This window comes from Chrysochloris asiatica, unplaced genomic scaffold (genome assembly GCF_000296735.1).
Source record: "Chrysochloris asiatica unplaced genomic scaffold, ChrAsi1.0 scaffold00161, whole genome shotgun sequence".
In the NCBI taxonomy this organism is placed as follows: domain Eukaryota; kingdom Metazoa; phylum Chordata; class Mammalia; order Afrosoricida; family Chrysochloridae; genus Chrysochloris; species Chrysochloris asiatica.
This window is the reverse complement of record NW_006408679.1, coordinates 2,179,622-2,186,629: the sequence shown is the minus strand read 5'-3', so window position 1 is coordinate 2,186,629 and position 7,008 is coordinate 2,179,622.

The window sequence follows — 7,008 nt, the reverse complement described above, 5'->3', positions numbered from 1 at the left end:
CTGGTAGATTTGAATAGTTGGCCTTGTGGTTTGTAGACCGACTCATAACCCATTATGCTACCAGGGCTGCTTATAAACAAGAAAAGAACAACAACAACTAAACAAAAACCCAAACCCTCTGCCCACAGAGTTTCCAAGTCTGTAATCTTTGTGGAAGCAGACTGCCACCTCTCTTTATTGCTGAGTGGCTAGTGGGTTTGAATTGCTGACCGTTCAGTTAGCAACCAAGCACTTAACCACTGAGCCAGCCAAGTACTATTAACAATACTTTTTTGTATTTGTATAGTACTTTATGCGTTACAAAGAATGACAAAGCATTACAGAGAATGAGCTCATATCCTGATATGATCACCATGAGGATCTTGAAAGATTTGTTAAACAAGTACAACAAAACCAACTGTCAGGAAATTAAATGACTTGTCTGAATGCTCACAGCTGAGACCCAGTTTTATTTTCAAATTCAGGGCTCTTCCTATCTTTTACTATGAATTTGACAACAATCTTAATTGTTCTGACACTCTACAGTGATATTCTTACAAAGATGATGCTTAAAATGAGTCACTCATATGGGAGATACAGTTACATGAACCTTCAAAGATGGTTCCATTCCAAGTCAAATTTTAAACAAAGGAAACAAATTATACACTTTGACAGAACTTACTAACATAACCAACTGCTCCTCAGAAACCCATACAGGGTCGCTATGAGTCAGAACCAACTTGATGGCACTTAACAACAACTAACATGATATAAACAACACTCCCAAATGCTACTCTTCCTTTGAGAACCAATAGCTTCAATATTTATTCTTCCTCTTCAAGGAAAAAACAAACAACCAATGTTGTCTTCCATTCCAAATGAGATATTAGTTAATTTATTTTTTAAGTTATCACAGTACTCAAAGAAAAGAAGGAAGGGAAGTGTTATGAATCGAATTGTATTCCCCCTAATTATGTTCTGAATACCTGAATCTTTTACCTGGGCAAGAGATCCTGTGTGGAAATAGGGGTTTTCTTTGGTTATGTTAGTGAGGGTGTAGGCTGGGTCCTAAACCTAGTCATTTTTGAGTTATTAAGAAGATAAAAGTACATACAGAGATACATACAGAGGGAAGAAAGGCACCATGTGAGGATTGTCTATAAGCAAAAGAGCACTAAGAACCAAGGAAGGTCCCATCTACCATTAAGGAAGGACTTGACACAGCTGAGACCTTGATTTGGACTTCCAGCTTCCAGAACTATGAGAAAATAATCTCCTTATGATATTTGTGTTATAGCAGCACTAGGTAACTAATACAGGGAAGGTTTCCTTTTACTATCGTTCATTACAATCAATCGTGTACTCAATGGGATGTTCTCTGCTGACAGCTTTTCACAGCTCTGGAGTTCCTACATTCTGGTTATCATCAATTCAGTCTTAACAAATCCAGTATCTTAACAGCCCAAACAATGGAGATTAGTTCTCACTCCTCCTGGCAAACCAAGATGAGTGCAAGAAAACAGACCAGTATCTAGGCAGAAAATGTAGGTGCTGACATGACAATTTTTCAGTACACACACAAAAATGGTGAGGATGGGGGATGTGAGGACATGAATGGATGACCCTGTTTAATACCTTTAAGATACTGTCAGTTGGGAACTCACTGGGTCACTCAGGTTTTCTTGATTATTGGTGGTACGGGTGTACTTTAATTGAATTGTTCTGCCCATGATCTCCACCCTCTAACCACCACCCATGCAAGTATGTATTAAAGTCCTGGACTCTGTATCTGTGAATGTGATCCTGTTTGGAAATAGTATTTTTATTTTGTCATGTTAATGAGGCCATGCAAGGGTTGGGTGGCTCCTAAACCTAACCATTTCTGAGTTATAAGAAGAGCAGAAGAGACACATAGAACCACACAGGGGGAAACAGGAAAGAGCAACAGATGAATCTACAGTTTCACAAATGTCAAGGATTGCCAACAGACAGCAGATATGAGGAGAGAGACCACAGAAAGAAATCAATATGCCCAAATCCTGACTGGGTCTTTTAGCCTCCATAAATGTTACAGAACATATGTCTGTTCTTTAAAACCATCCACTGTGGTAGCATTGGTATGGGCAGCACTAGGAATCACACAAAGTGGCAGCTCTTCCCCGCTCAACATACTAGCATTTGATACATATTTGTTCCTTCTGCTTGTTCCATCAATAAACCTAATAACTGAGAGTGGGGAAGGGGGGCAGTGAGGTGGGAGGAAGGTTCTAAATGAAAAATTCTATAAAGGTCACCTCTATTTAGTATCCAGCATTGGCACGAGGACCATGAAGTTAGACTGCCTGATTGGAATCTTGTTTTTGCTACTTGGTAGCTAAGTGTCCTTGAACAAGTCATTTAGCTTCCTGTGCCTCAGTTTTATCCTCCATAGAATTGGGATGAGTTAAGTTGCTGTGAGCTCTAAGGAGTTTGCAGATGTGAGGCACCAGGCATGTGGAAAATGCTCAGTAATGTGATCACCATGCATTTTCTAATAGTAACCAGGCATCACGGGGGGGGGGGGGGTTAGTATTTGCTTCCTTGCTAGGTTGGAAGCCTCGTGTGGGTAACAACAGGATTTTGACTTATCAGCATTCAGTGGTGTCCAATTAATATCTGTTAAATGGATGAATGAATGGACCATCTTTAGACAGGTTTTTCCTTCAAAAGTTACCAAAAAGTCAGGCAACTCACCTAATAGCCACATGGTAATTCAGTCATGTGACATAACCGGGGGTGGAGGTGGGGGTGGGAAACAGGCTTTAAAACATTTTTTTTTTAAGGTCTTTAAACCCACGTTGAGTTGGTTTTTGTAGTTTTGCATATGGTGTGAGATATGGGTCTTATTTCATTCTTCTGCAAATGGATTTCTAGTTTTGCCAGCACCATTTCATGTGTTTTGGCCCTCTGTCAATGATCAGCTGACTGTATGTGGATGTATTTACTTCTGGGATCTCAATTCTGTTTCATTGATCTATGTATCTTTCATTGTACCAGTACCAGGCTGTTTTGACCACTGGGGCTGTATAGTAGATTTTGAGATCAGGGAGTGAAAGGCCTCCAACTTTGTTTTTCTTCTTAAGCAGTACTTTGCTTATCTGAGATCTTTTTCCTTTCCGTATTAAGTTAGTGATCATTTTTCCCATCTCTTTAAAGAATGATGTTGGAATCTCAATTGGGATTGTAGATTGTTTTGGTAGTGTTGACATTTTCATAATGTTAAATCTTCCTATCCATGAGCACGGTATACTATTCCATTTTTGAAAGTCTCCTTTGGTTTCTTGCAGTAATGATTTGCATTTTTTTAAAATATGTCTTTTGTTTCTCTGATTAGATTTATTCTTAAGTAGTCCTGGTGTGGCACCATGGGATAAGCACAGGACTGCAAGGTTGGTTTGAACTGCAAGGTGGTGGTTCAAACCTGCCAGTCACTCATAGGAAACCCTGTACAGGGTAACTATGATTCGGAACCAACTCTATGGCACTTAACAACATCAACATTTTATCTTTTGGGTGTCTATTGTAAATGGTATTGACTTCCTAATTTTCTTTTCAGAGTTGTCTTTATTAATATATATGGGAATACAACTGATTCTTGTATATTGATCCTGTACCCTATCACTGTTGAATCTTTTGATGAGTTCCGATAATTTTCTTGCTTAATCTTTGGGATTTTCTATGTATAGGATCATATCATCTGCAAACAGAGAGCGATTTTTACTTCTTTTTTTTTTGCCAATTTGGATGGTTTTAATTTCCCTTTCTTGCCTTATAGCTCTGGCTAAGACTTCTAGCACAATAACGAGTAGGGATGGCCATAAAAAGTGTCCTTGTCTGGTTCATGTTAACAAAGGGAATATTTTCAGTTACTCTCCATTGAGAGAGTAATGTTGACTGTGGGATTTGTATATATGATTTTATTTATGATGAGAAATTTCCCTTCAATTCCTACTTTGCTGAATGTTTTCTTTCAGGAGTGGATTTGGGATTTTGTTATATTCCTTTTCTGCATCAGTCAATATGATCATGTAATGCTTTTGTTTTATTTCTTTGGTGGATTATGTTGATTGTTTTCCTGAGGTTGGACCATCCTTACATTCCTGGTTTGAATTCCACTTGGTCATGATTTAAAAAAAAAAAAAAGTTTTGATAGTTAAAATTTTCATGATTAAAGTTAGTGCACTGTTCCCAGTATAAAAAAAAATCAGTACTTTATCCAAAAAGATTTCCAAACCTTGGTTCAGTCTGATAAAATAAAAAATTTGAAATGAGTAATGTTTCTAGAATATGGGAAGGAAAAAATGGTAAAAAAACAAAAAACAAACAACAACAACAAAAAAAACATAAGCGATAGCAAACGCAGGATTATGAGATGAGAGAGAGAAAAAAAAAAAAATTCTTATGAAGTGACTGGAAAAAACCACAGCACCACACCAAGACTCCAGTGGATTGATAAGGATGAGTAATTTTGACATTGGCTGTAAAAAAATGGCGGGGGGTGGGTAATAAAGGCAGGAAGTGGCTGACATACAAGCTTTCATGCTGTACTTAATTTTAGAATGAAGGGACAAAGAAGAATCCCTTACTGACTAGTTTTCCTCTTTTTTCAGATGGGTCTGGTGACGGGGGCTAGGGGACGATGCTGATAGGATTTTATTACTTCAATTGTGAGTAATTGTTAGTAGGATTAATTATGATTGTCAAAACTATAATTGTAGAAGATGTATAACTAAAAGGAAAGAGTTTTCTTTCACTTCAGGGGCAGATGATCCCAGAACTATTATTAAGGAAGAGCATGAGTGGAGCTTGGAATCTCTGCCTGGAAAAATGGTGACAGCAGAGACAGTAGCAGAGGAGGTGGCATGGAAAGACAGAGCTGCTGTCTGGACTGAATAAAGCTGTGTGTTTATGAGCAGGAGGCTCACTTTCAGAATGTGCCCTTTAGCAAAGATTATGCATATTGTTTATAGGTTGACAAGGGTGGACTGTAATGGTTAGAATTTTGTGTCAACTCAACTAGGCCAGGCTTCCCAGAGGTTTAGCAGTTGGGATGTGCTTATTCCCATGGTGATGAAACCTAATGCAAGCACAGTTAATTCTGAGATGAGAAGCTATGAGCAGCCAGTCAATTGAGGGGATGCTTCTTTTGGAGTGTGGCCTGGTTCCAATATATATAGACACATGGAAGGGACTCTCTCTTTCTCTTCTGCTGGGGATCTGGGATTCTACAATGTGAGATAATAAATGTCTCTTTACATATTGCTTTTGTTGCTAAGTGCCATTGAGTCAGTTCCAACCCACAGCAACCCTGTATAGGGTTTCCAAGGAGCAGTTGGTGAGCTTGAACTGCATCCTTGAGTTTCAAATGGATCTTGCACTCCAGTGCATTAACCCATAGCACCACAACAAGATTCTTTCTTTATACAGGGTGGTCGCTTATGTGCCGTGGAGTTGGAGCCTTGGAAACCCTGTGCAGAGTTTCTGAGGCTGTAAATCTTTACAGGAGCAGAAAGCCTCATCTTTCTCCCGCAGATCGGCTGGTAGTTTCAAACTGCCGAACTTGAGGTTAGCAGCCAGATTCATAAGCACTACGCTACCAGAGCGCTCTCTCTCTCTCTCTCTCTCTCTCTATATATATATATATACACACACACACACACACACATACACACATATACATATGCTTCATGTTTTTTGCTTCTCTAGAAAACCCAGCCTAAGGCAGTCATGAAGATCATACCGATGGTACAGGACTACACAACATTTCATACTGTTACATGAGCTGACTCAAAGGCAACCATCAACAACTAGAAGCTGAAATAAACCAAGAAGGACCCCCCTCCTAAACACACACCTTGATTTCAGACATCCAGCCTCCTGTACTGTGAGAAAATTAATTTGTATTCTTTAAGTCACCAACTTGGATTTCTGTTACAGCGAGTGACACTAGGAAATTAAGACAAGAGGTGTTCAACAAGACACGTTAATATCAAAGTGAGATTTCCTTGAATAGAATTTCATGAAAAGAATAAAAAGTTTTGAAAAGAAGAGATGAGCTTTGTAGAGAAAATTAATTTTTGGCAACGTTTTGTGTAAGAAGCATACATCTGAGAAATACTATTTGAGGATTCTATGTGGAAATCAAACTTTTCCAAATCATGAAATTCTTATATTTAAAAATAAATCAGTGAGATGTGACCAAGTGGGATAGCCCAACAATCAGTCCACGGAGCTGGTGAGCAACTGCACACCTCAAGTTTCTTGTGGGGCTAAGCAGTGAACTCCTGTGGAGTGACGGGGTTGACAGACTCTTGCTATACCTGGTGGAAGGACATCATGGGGATTTCTGCCCTCTCAGTCTCTTTCTGTAGATTCAAGTTCCTTAGATGCCAGCCACAGACATGGTTCAAGTGAGGACTTGAAGCTACCTGAAGCTGGAGACCTGTTTGCCTTGAAGGCATGTCAGCTCTTGGATGCTGTGTTTGTTATGAAGCAAGTAGTAATAATTCAAAAGCTGTACCAAACTGAAGAACTGTGATTCCATTCTTATACTGTGCTATTCATGTGTCTTGCATTTCTCCCTCTAGATGATGAACTTGAAAGTAAGGATTCATGTTTTATTCATTGAAATTCCTCAAGGAACTGGCATATATAGAATCTTTGTGTTCTGCAGACCATTGTTTGAGAACAACAATAGTAGGAACTATTTTACTTCTTTTGTGTTCCATAGTCCCTGTGGGTGCCTGGGTAGAAACAGTTCTTGCTGATCCAAGGAATGGAGTAATTAGAATGATAGAAGACTAAAGACAGTAAAAGCTTATCTTGTATATATGTGCACTTTGTTAACTTTTTCTATCACCTTTCATTATATAGATTTTTATATTTAATATAAAAATAAAATTTAAAAAGCCTCAATGGAACAACCAGAAAGAAACTCAACAATGCCACAAAGGAACTTAACACAACCAACCAACTTGACCTCATAGATAT